Source organism: Vigna umbellata, chromosome 1, assembly GCF_029865625.1.
Source record: "Vigna umbellata cultivar VRB3 chromosome 1, Vumbellata_1.0, whole genome shotgun sequence".
NCBI lineage: Eukaryota > Viridiplantae > Streptophyta > Magnoliopsida > Fabales > Fabaceae > Vigna > Vigna umbellata.
The window spans coordinates 4,140,971-4,153,511 of NC_142165.1; the positions used below are offsets into that span (position 1 = coordinate 4,140,971).

The 12,541-nt window shown below is 31.1% G+C and overlaps 2 pseudogenes across 1 annotated transcript; both read right to left on the reverse strand.

The window, feature by feature from the left end:
* LOC148204432 (uncharacterized) overlaps positions 1–3,843 on the reverse strand; it is a 9,568-nt pseudogene extending 5,725 nt beyond the window's left edge.
* A 5,663-nt stretch (positions 3,844–9,506) lies between these two features.
* Positions 9,507–12,269, reverse strand: LOC148204433 (NADP-dependent malic enzyme-like; annotated as a pseudogene). Its single transcript, XR_015779867.1, has 9 exons — positions 12,261–12,269; positions 12,029–12,163; positions 11,867–11,944; positions 10,735–10,833; positions 10,520–10,567; positions 10,396–10,449; positions 10,210–10,309; positions 10,040–10,129; positions 9,507–9,743 (listed from the first exon to the last, which is right to left on the reverse strand). The product of XR_015779867.1 is annotated as an NADP-dependent malic enzyme-like (transcript).
* Positions 12,270–12,541: the final 272 nt, after the last annotated feature.

Consider the following 12,541-nt stretch of genomic DNA (forward strand, 5'->3'; position numbering starts at 1 on the left):
GATTTTAAGCATCATTTTAGACTCTTCTTCCCCTACCCCTTATGACAATTTCCTGGGACAAATGCTCAGTCCACATATATATACATCATCTCTACCTATACTGATAATCACAATCCTCCTCCATGCAGGTATGTTCGTACCACTATTCCCCTGCTTATCTTTCTGAGTATCACCAATATAATGTCACTTCTGATTTAAATAGTACATATCCAATTCGTCAATGTCTTGATTATTCTCGCATTTCAAATTTTCATAAACATTTTATTCATCAAATATCCTCTAATTTTGAACCTTAGAACTAGCCAAGCTATAAAATATCCCCATTGGAAAGTTGCTATAGAATCTAAACTTCAAGCCATGGATATAAACCAAACTTGGACCATTACTCCTTTTTCCCCTAGTAAAAATCCCATTAGTTGTATACACAGTTAAACTTGTTGGAGGTTTTTCTCAACAATGGTATTGATTTTCAAGAAACTTGTTCTCCTGTGGAAAAAATTACTACCCTTAGACTTCTTCTTTCTATGTTGCTTTCAAAAACTAGAATCTTTCAGAACTTGACATAAACAATGCATTTTTAAATGGTACTCTTAGCGAAGAAATTTTTATGGATTCCTTAAGGATATAATCATAATTGTTCTTCTACCACTTGTCAACCCTTAGCTGTAGGTTAAATAAATCTATATATGGTCTTAGACAGGTTTCACCAAGTTGGTTTAATAAATTTTATCCTACTCTTATTTCCTAGGGTTTCACTCAGTCTATGTATGATTCCTTAAAGGGTTTGCTTTCAATTTTATTGTTGTTTCGGATTACGTTGATGACATTATGCTTGCTAGTCTTAGTTCAACTATCATTCATTTTGTTACTACTATGTTGAATAATCATTTTAAATTAAAATATCTTGGCAATCTTAATTTATTTTTAGGATTAAATCTTTCTCGTCCAAGTATGGTATTTTTATGTCAAAGTCATTATGTCTTGTCTATTCTTTCTAACTTTAGCATGATGGGTTGTAAACCATCTTTAGTTCCCATGATGTCGAATGTTAAGTTTCATTATAATTCAGGTGATCCTTTACGAGATCCAAATATTTATAGACATCTCATAGATAGATTACTTTATTCAATTATATACAAGCCTAATATTTGTTATATTATTCATAAAGTAAGTAAATTTTTGTCTAATCCTTGTTTTGAACATATGAATGTGTAAGGATTGAGAATAATGTTGTCATTAAGGAGACAGAATGGATAGAAGAAATGATGGCAAGGAGGAGTTAGTTGGGGACCTAGGACACATGGCATATGCAACAAAAGATAGTGGTAGACCACAACACGTGAGGGAGAGAAAAGTGAATACATGGCTCAAGGATTTTCATTGGGGAATGAATGGATACAAAAAGGGAAATTAGTGGGCATTTGGAGGCAGGCGATGATTGGAAATATTCTCTCTCTTGATGTATTTCTTTCATTGCTGAATTTTTTGTTTAGTTGATACTACAATTTCCTTAGAAGGACCTTCAATTGAGTTACTTAGTGGTTGTTGAGAAACACATGGTGAATTAGATACAATTGGAGGAGCACAAAAAACAAGAATATTGATAGTATTAGAAGGAGACATATTAGAAGAAGAATGATCATTAAAATAAAAGGAAGACTCATTGAAGGTGACATATGCAGATATAAAATAACGATCAAGAGAAGGAGAAAAACACTTGTATCATTTCTTTGATTTAGTAAAGCCTAAAAAAACACATTTGTGTGATTGATGAACTAACTTATCAAGACCAGGACCAAAATTATGAACAAAACATGTAGACCCAAAAACTTTTAGAGGTAAGGGGTGAAGGGGTTCATAAGGAAATAAGATAGAATGACATATTTTATTTTCTAAAACAGAAGAGGGCATGCGATTAATGAGATAACATGCAGTAAAAACAACATCACCCCAAAAATATTGAGGAATGTTACCATGAATTAAAAGAGTACAAGTTGTTTCAATAAGATGTCTATTTTTACGCTCAACTACCCCATTTTGTTGAGGTGTATAAGCACATGAAGTTTGGTGGAGAATACCATGGGAAGCCATAAATTGTTGAAAAGAATGGGAAAGATATTCACGACCACTACCACTACACAAAGTTTGAATAGAAACACCAGACTGAGTTTTAATTTCATTATAAAAGGTTTGAAAAAGATACAATAACTTAGAACGATGTTTCATTAAAAACAGCTAAGTGCATCTAGAATAATCATCAATAAAAGTAACGAAATATTGAAAACCTAAATTAGACTTAACACGACTAGGTCCCCAAATGTCAGAATGAACTAAGGTAAAAGTGGATGAAGCACGTTGTGAGACACTACAAGGAAAGGAACTACAAATATGTTTTCCTAATTGACACGACTCACAGACCAAATTAGACAACTTGGATAAGCTAGGAACAACTTGTTGCAATTTGGCAAGACTGGGATGACCTAACTGAGCATGAATAAGAGATGGAGACTCCATAACTGCACCAATATGTGTAGAGGGGCGAAGATGATAAAGACCATGAGACTCACATTCGGTGCCAATCACCTGTCTCGAACTCTGGTTCTGTAAACAAACAGAATCTTTGTTAAAAGAAATATCACAATCAAGAGAACGAGTTAGACGACTGACATATAATAAGTTAAAAGGAGACTCAGGGACATAAAGAACATTATCAATGGATAAAAAAGGAAAAATGTTAACAGTTCCAACACCATAAGCTAAAACTCTAGATCCATTAGCCATTGTAACAAAAGGTAAAGGATTCAGAGAGGAAAAAGAGGAAAATAAAGATTTGTTACCAGTAATGTGATATGTGGCTCCCGAGTCAAGAACCTAAGAGTCAATAGAAGAAGATGGACTCAGACCAATAAAAGATGTACATGTGTGTGCTACAGATGCAATGGAACTAGAAGGTTGTTAATCCTTATACCATTCGAGAAATTTACTGAAAATAACAGAGTCATCAGTTATATCAGATGAAGGAGGATCCCTGTAGGTGATTGTGACATAGAAGCAGTCTGAACAATTGCAGCAAATCTAGGAGGGCGACCATGTAATCCATAACACCTGTCAATCGTGTGGCCTACCTTGCCACAATGGCTACACTTGAGACGTCCTTTTCCCGGTTTGTGAGAGTGATTGTGATCATGACGTTGAGATGCCAACGTAGAGGAAACATATGTATCATTGATGGGTTTACTAGGTACACGCAAAAGAGTGGAACAAGTAGAAGTCAAAGTGGGAACAACAGGTGAACCCAAATCTGATCACGAATATGAGAATACTCTCATCCGCAAGGTCGTGCAATGCTAGTAGCATGAAGAACTTTGACCGTTGCTCTATTTCTTTGGCAGGAGTAGAGGTAGGAGGCAATAATTCATTAAACTCATGAAAAAGAGCATGAATTTTACCCATATAATCAGTCATAGAGTACTGACACCAAGGAGCAAGAACATTGAGAAGATCATGACAAACACCATAAAGACGTTGAGTATCATTGGTGTATAATAATTTGGCGTGTTCCCATATTTCAAAACATGTTTCGTAGGAACGAAAAATTTGTTTTAAAGAGGAATGAAGGGTACCCTTGATAACAATGCATAACTGAGCATCAACTTTCAACCAATGAGTAACTGCAGCGGAATCAATAATTGTCACGTTCTGAGTAATATGATCAAGATACCCCTAACTCTTAAGTCAAAGTTTAACGTATGATGCCCAAGTCGCATAATTAGTACCATCTAACTTGTAAATAGATAAATGCACATTGACATAGTTAGTATATATGGACGGGTTAGAAGCCATGAACAAGCAAGAGAGTAAAAAACCTAGAACTCAAAAGAGTCCCAATCAACACAACCAAGTCGTGATGAGTCCAATGAAGGTGGTCGACGATGGAGACAATGACACACGTGTTGTCACGAACGGCTATATAGCGGAAGAAAACTATGATCGGTGTGTGAAAGTGTGTCTGGACTCCGATGGTAGCGATCTTGACGACATTGTGGTTGCTTGGTCGAGTCGAGAAAAATTGTTGTCACTGGTTGAAACTAATGCTTTGGTGACGGAGACAGCGGCAACAACGACTCTAACGTCGGCGACGACGACTCTAACAGCGACGACGATTGTAGTGGGCAGGGCCAACGAACAAAGAACCTTATGCTCTAGATACCATGTTGAATATAATGAAATTATATATGGGATTAATCTCTCTTGTGTTGAATATACACACAGGGTCCTCTATTTATAATACAAGTAATATGGGCTAAGCCCAAAGCATACAAATAAGAAATAATAACAAACTAACTAAAGATAAAAGATAAATATAAAATAAAGATAATATATCTAACAATATGTGAAATGTCAAATATTAAGTTATGTTAGTATAAATAAATTATGAATATTTTCTTAAAGTTACAATGCATCTTAATAAAAATATAATATTTCTCTAGATGTTTTCATTTTTAGATATCTCTTTTACGCTAACTAGGTAACTAGATGGTATGTGCCTAGATGATTCTGGGATGTCTATTTTCTAGTGTTCGGACGTTATTTCTTTTATAATCATTAGAGAATGTAATTTTATTCTTTTGTTCTTTGTGTTTATGCTATTTTGATATCTGATTACTCCATATCATTTTGTTTAATGTTGTTTGTTAAACTTCAAAACCAAAGATGCTTTAGACGATCCATTTTCTTTCTTGGACGATCTTGTCTTAACACACTCCCTTGCTCACTAAGCTAGGTTGAAACCTTTGACTACCTTGGTCAACCTAGTAGCTTATTCATCCATTTTGGTCAACATTGGGTCTTGGCCTTTGTTGACTTAAGTAGTCTAAAAACTATATTTTACTTGGCTTAAAATATAGGACTAAAAATAAAATCTACACTATTTGACCGAAAATACAAGACTTAAATTTATTCTACTCCATGATGACATAAGAGAATAAGAGTTTAACTTCATCTTCCATTGATGAGTCTTTTTGAATTTGTTTGGTCATATTTCTTGTGTTTGGATCATTAACTAAGAGTTTGCCACCAAGGTTTATTAAGATAAAAGTTCATAAATATAGTATATGAGATAATTGATTACGTTTTATTATTTCAACATTTATTACGACTTATTTGTGTTTTATAGATATAACCCTATCAGAGAGATGATGAAAACTTAGGACATCTATGTTTGAAAGTGGAAGTTTGGAGTTAGAGGTGCGTTTGAAAAAGAGTTAGAAGATATATTTTCCTAACATATTCAGACAAGAACAATGTCACTTGAAAATTAAAGTTTTTTTAAGAAAAAGTATTTAATAATTGGAATTGGTAAATTTAGAATCCCTAACTCAACTCCGAATTACTTTTCATATAAAGAAATAGTGTACAATCGCAATCCTTAGTAGTATCAACTTGAGATATAAAACAAATGGTTCAATTAATTATGACAGTAGGAATTTAAACACATATTACTCGAATATTTAGAGAACATAGAATTTTAGTGGAGCTTTTATGCTAAATTCTTGTAAGAAGACGTTCTTACAACCTTTTATCATAGGAGAAGAATGGGCTACATGTCATATGTGTAAGAACAATTCATTTAATCCTAGCGACTGTAACGCCACTGCTGTCCCCTCCCCCTTCTCTCTCCTCTCTCTTAAATTTGTCTCTCTTCTATATAATTTTCTCCACCCATATCTCATTTATTTCCAAATTTGATCACACTTTATCTAAGAAATATTTTCATCCCATCATATTTTATTCGTTCTAAAGATTTTTATTCTCTTTTTCTTTATGTTTTTGTTATTAAGTTTTATAGTAAATTAAAAAAAAAAGTGACTCGTACTTGTTTCAATTTGTTTTATCAAATATTAAACTTTTATTAGTTTAAATACTTTGTTGATTATCTAAGTTGAGTGACTTTATCACTTGAAATTTAATTAGAATTTTATTTTAAATAAGAAAAAGTAGTAAAAGTTATACTATTAGTTTAAATTTATAATGGTGTTAAGATTTAAATTATCTTTAATTTATTTAAATTAATTATGATTTTGCCAGTGCGTAATGTTTATTCTGCTAAATTTAATTTATATTAACAGTCAAATAAAAACTAAATTTTCATGTTCAGAAACTAAAACGAAAAGAAGTGAATTTGAACTAAAAATTCTTATACCATCACACTGAGTTAGTATCATATCTACCCCACATATCGTATCATATTGTGGATTGTGAAGGTTACTCTCAATTCATAGTGACATCCTGAAGCGCGTTCAATTGGAAAAATAAAAAGTTTAATCATTTCGAACATCCCTATTTATCTAGGATCCTCTCAAGTAGGTCATCGTATTGTAAATGTTCTCGATTAGATCCTTTATTGTGAAAAATTGAATCAATTTAAACCTTGTCGTTAGTTTCATACTAACACCGTTAAAAGAGGTGACACGTGTCAGTTCGTGGTTTTTTTGAATTTTTTAATTATATTTTTATTATTTTTATTTTTATTTTTTATTTTTATTTTTTTTAAAGTAAAATTTAAAAATGCTATGTGTCAAACTGATAGTGTCACGTGACAATGGAAGTGTGACATGGCACTAACAGTGCCACATGACATTGTCAGGCCACGTGTCATTGCATTAGTCTCAATTTGGTCCCTGTATTTTTATTATGTTGCAATTTGATCCCTGTATTTTTATTTTGTCTCAATTTAGTCTTAATTTTAAAATTAAACAATTTTTTCCTCCTCAAATTCAAACAAAATTTAAATTGTATATAAATCTTAACAAATATTTTTATTAAAATTAATATTTTTAACAAGATTAAGTTTAATTATATTTATATTTACTTAATCATAGAAAATGTTAACTATGTTATTTAAATATATCTATAAGGGTTTAAAAAAAAGAGTGACATAACATGCTGGTGTGAATTTTTGTAGTGAAAGTTTCCATGGAAAATCATGAAAGAAGAAACTACCTTTAATTACCGTTGTCACGAAAACTTTCTCCAATTTTTTATTGAAAAAAAAAGTGAAATTTCACATTAATAATTTGTTCAATGAGTTAACTCGTTTGAAAAATTCACACCACCATGTTATGTCATTGTTTTATTAAACCCTTATAGGTATATTTAAATAACATAATTAACATTTATATGATTAAGTAAATATAAATATAATTAAACTTAATCTTGTTAAAATATTTATTAAAAATATCAATTTTAATAAAAATATTTGTTAAGATTTATATACAATTTAAACTTTGTTTGAATTTGAGGAGGGAAAAATTGTTTAATTTTTAAAATTAAGACTAAATTGAGACAAAATAAAAATACATGGATCAAATTAAGACATAATAAAAATACAGGGACCAAATTGAGACTAATGTAATGACACTTGGCCTGACAATGACACGTGACATTGTCAGTGCCATGTCACACTGTCATTGCCATGTGGCACACTATCAGTTTGACACGTGGCATTTTTAAATTTTACTTTAAAAAAAATAAAAAATAAAAAATAAAAATAATAAAAATATAATTAAAAAATTCAAAAAAATCACGAACTGACACGTGTCACCCATTTAACGGTGTTAGTATGGAACAAACGACGAGGCCTAAATTGATTCAATTTTTCACAATAAAGGACCTAATCAAGAATATTTACAATACGAGAACCTACTTGAGACGATCCTACATAAATAGAGATGTTCGAAATGATTAAACCAAAATAAAATTAAAATGATTTGGCAAGAGAAGTGATACAGTAACACCTCCAAAAGAAATACAGATACTTAACATCTTCAAAAAATAATATTTTAATCATTTTTTAATTTAAAATGTTAATATATATATATATATATATATATATATATATATATATATATATATATATATGTACATGTATTATTATCAAATAAATATCTAATATACATTAACATTTAAAATTAAAATATAAAAAAAGTAATTAAAATATCATTTTATGCAACTACTATTTAGACGTATTTTTTATTAGATGATGATACATAAATATCATATTTTTTTTAATATATTTAATATCAAGAAATAACATTTGTATTTAAAATGTAAAAAAAAAAACTGAAATTAATAAATTAAAAATTTTAAAATAATATATTTTACCAAGTGTTAGATAAGTATAGAAAGATTGAAAAATATATTTTTTTTTATAGTTTTTTTTTATCAATGAGGTCAATGTACCGCTATTTTTTTAAAAGGACAAACAAGAAAAACTAAAAATGAAAAAAAAAATACTCATTCGTTTTCGAGTTACAGTTATCATATTTGTTTTTCGTTTTTTTAAGCTTTTTCTTTTTTTAATAAGTAATATTCAATTTATTTTACATTACACATACAGTTCTTAAATTCTAAACTTATATTTTTATTTACAATAAAATAGAGAATTAAATATTTTCGTTTCTAAACTATTACAAAAAATTGTATTTTTTAAATTAAATTATAAAGTATTTATTTTTCTATTTTATGAAAATCAATGTAATTCATCATTTTTAATAAATGACGTGTTTCTTATGTTTAAACGACTTTCATAATAAACTAAATATCATACTAGGACTCTTTACATAAAAGATCTTTTACGTTCACTGTCACATGATATAAAGACTAAATATGATATAATTTAGTTTAGGAACTAACATAATTTTTCATAATATGGAGACAAAAAAAACATTTAATGGATGCTTAAAATAGGAAAAAATACTTAACATATGACTAAAATAGTTAAAAAATATATAGTTATAATTAAAAAAAAACGAAATGTCATGAAAATTTTGAAATATAAAAGTTTGGTTCCAACAAATTTTATACATATAAAAATAGAAAATTGGTAAATTAGATGGTAAAACTTATTTAAGTTTGTTTATTACATAATTTATTCACTACAAAAATCTCTAATTTTTTCAGGAGTTTTTTTAGTATTACCGGAAGTTTTAATCCCAAAAAAGCATGTTTTCCGCGATTGCAGAAAATCACTGGAAAAACCACCGTCACAAAATTACTGACGAAACTAACCGGAGTTTCTGAAAAATCGTCGGTACTAACTGGGATTTCCGGAAAACTGTCAATACTAACCGGAATTTCCGGAAGATCGCCAGTACTAACCGAGGTTTTCAAAAAACCGCTGATACTAACCAGAGTTTCCAAAAATCTGCTGAAAATAACTGCATTTGAAAGAAATGCCCCTATTATAGAGGTTTTATCCAAAACCGCCGGAAATGCTTCCAGATCATTTTTTTTTTTTTGTGTTCAAATTGAATTATGATAAATCTGGTTCAAATTGAATTTATAAATCTGATTTTAATATAATCTAAAATTGAATATTATTATATAAAGTAAATTATATTGTTCAACATAAATTATTAAAGGCAAAGATATTCAATACTATAAAAATTAAAAACAACAATGTTCAATACTATAAAAATTAAAAACAATGTTCAATACTATAAAAATTAAAAACAACAATGTTCAATACTATAAAAATTAAAAACAACAATGTTCAATACTATAAAAATTAAAAACAACGATGTTCAAAATTAAAAACAAAGATGTTCAATACAAAAAATTAAAGACAAAGATGTCAGGTTCTTCTTCGTTACATCTATCATGTGGCACACTTCCTTATTTTCATCTTGTACATGAGAATTTTCTCCAACTTGAGATAGTGAATGAAGAGCATCTTCATTTGACTGCACTTGATAGCAATATAGAACAGCCAATCAGTTTAACAGCCACAAAAAAATTTCTCAGTCGGACAATTTCCTAATAATGTATAATGATGGATTGCTAGAGTCTAGACTGTATAGAGCCTCAGGATTAAGAGTAACGAGATCAAATCAAGACCCTCAACACACATTCTTTAACACACATTTCCTGACCATGAAAGAATAATAGATTTCTGCAAGCATTACAAATGATGGATAGATTAGCTTCTGTGGCATCAAAATGCACAGTAGGTTGGCAAGTGGATTGATTAACATGTTACCTCATTGATGGAAGCCATAGCTTCAATCACTTCCTTGGTAAAAGCTTTCCCTTGTCCTGATGTTCCGATTAAAACCGTTGGTTTAATTTTCTGAGAAGAAAACATTGAAATGTAAGAAATTTGAAACTACTTCTCTGTGAGTGAGAGTTAAGAGAGATGGAGAGCCATACATTAATAGCATCTACAAGTTTCTTAACAAGTTCACGTTCATGAGCCCAGGGTCTCTTTGAAAGATTGAAGTGAGTCTTTGCGGGATCTCACGATCAAACCCTGCAAAAGTAGGAATAAAAGATTGATACAATGGTAAAAAAACAATTGCTTTCCACAGGAAAGAGCTAAATTGGCTTTTGTAAAACCTGTGAGTCTACCAACCAAATGTTCTTGCACAATTCTTCAACTGGGACATTTGTCTGCCAAGACAATGGTTAGTTTCTGGAAAAATCTAACTCGTTAGTTTAATAATCATGTAAGAAATCTAACCCATTTTGAAGTTTCAAGTGCTAGGAGTTCTGCTATTCCAGTGTCAGCCTACAACCACAAGCCATGCAATTCAAGTGAACAACAATTCAAAGTAATCTGATAACGTTCAGTACTCTCTTTTTTTCACCTTTTTCTCTGTTGTGAAATGATTAGGCTTTCTTATCTGTAGGAAACAATGAAGAAGGAAACATGATCCCAGAAGGATAATGACTTACCTCTCCAGCACCAAGGAATAAGAACCTGTGATCGGTCAAGTTTCCCCCAACCAATTTCAGAGTTGAAACTACTCCTGCAAGAACAACTGATCTTGTTCCCTGAAACCAAGTGTTGCCAAAGTTATCGGTTACCGAAGTATCTAACTATATAATTTAAGAAAGGAATTTCTCACCTGAATATCGCTTAAATTCTGCCTTCCCAGTTCACATTTAACTAAGATTTGTCACGCTTTTTTCTTTATACTAATTCAACCATAGTCTTTCATATTTTGACTTCATTGCCATGCTCGTGTTGCTTCTAGATTGATCCTGATTTGTGCATAAACTGACCTAATTATTTATCATAAGTTTCTTTAGTCTGAGTTTCTTTTTTTGTTTTTGACTATCTATATGTGTAGTATATACATTATTAATTTTGCAATTGCAAGTAAAAAAATGGAAGGTGTCTTACTACAAGTTTCTAAACTTAAATACCTTAGACCAGTATTACAAAATGATGAGGAGATTAATGAAGACATTACATATCGAATATAAGTACGATGGTTAAAATGGAGAATGGCATTGGAGGTTATTTGAGATATCCATGGTTGCAACCATTGTGACAACATTCTTCTACCTATCTTGTGGATGCCTTAGACATGGAGCTTTTGGAAATGGTACACCAGGAAACATCTCGACAGGGTTTGGGTTTTATGAGCCTTATTGGCTTGTTGCCTTTGCTAATGCTTGCATTATTCTTCATTTGGTGGGAGCATATCAGGTATTACTACTATAACCTATCATTGTTGATTTTCCTTTACACTAAATCCATGGTTTATGACTTGTGATAAGAGGTTTTTGTGTATATTTTTAATGTTAATCAGAAGAGATTTGGGTGAAAAATAATTTAAACATGTTCAGGGAGAAGCTCTGTGACAATAATTTGACAGAGAAGTACTACAAGTTGTAAACACTAATCTTATTTTCTTTACAACTAATAAAGATCTAAATAAGAAAACCAAGCAGTTATATTATAATGTTATATTATAATGAAATAAGTTCTCTCTCAAAGAAGTTTTGAATATCAGGACAATGAATATTCATTTGAGGAAATATGGCACTGGAAAGAAAAAGATTAGGAGCAATGACATACTATCATTCGAGCCTTCAAAGACTTTGCCTTGGATTCCACCACTTTTATTCCTTTTAATCCTCTGAACAACATAGTTTCCTTACCAAAACAACTAATGGTTAAGAAATCTAGAAAAAGGACTTCTTCCTAAGTTGTAAATAGGTAGACTCATAAGAGCCTTACTAGACACAAGTAATTGGTAATTTGAACCTTCTCGGCTTCAACTTCCTGATTGGTTACATCACACAATTGTTGGACCTTCTCCGAGTCCAGTCCTATCACACTAACCTTTGCACTTTTAGCAGCATCTGCGCCATCCTGAAAAAAGAACAAATTTTTTTCCCAATATATATTCCAATTAGAATGCAGACAAGTCGAAGTGAAATAAGAAATTTTCACACGTTAACAACATAACTTGAATCTGCAATTTTTATCTGCATTATTACTTTATCTGAGCTAATGAAGTGGCTTTCCAACAGTGTGAAAACCTTTGCTCTTCAAACGCCTCTGACGTCGTTTAAGTTCGATCAAGACAAACCCTGTGATTTCCTGCTTCGTGATTTCCACCTCGGAGCTTGTCATTCCGTCCAAGCTCGAGCAACTTGCAGCGGAGTTCCGGTCGCTGCGGGAGCCGAGAGACATTAGGGTTAGGAAAGAGTCAGGGTGGAGAAAATGCAAAACGCGCGGCGAAGTGAA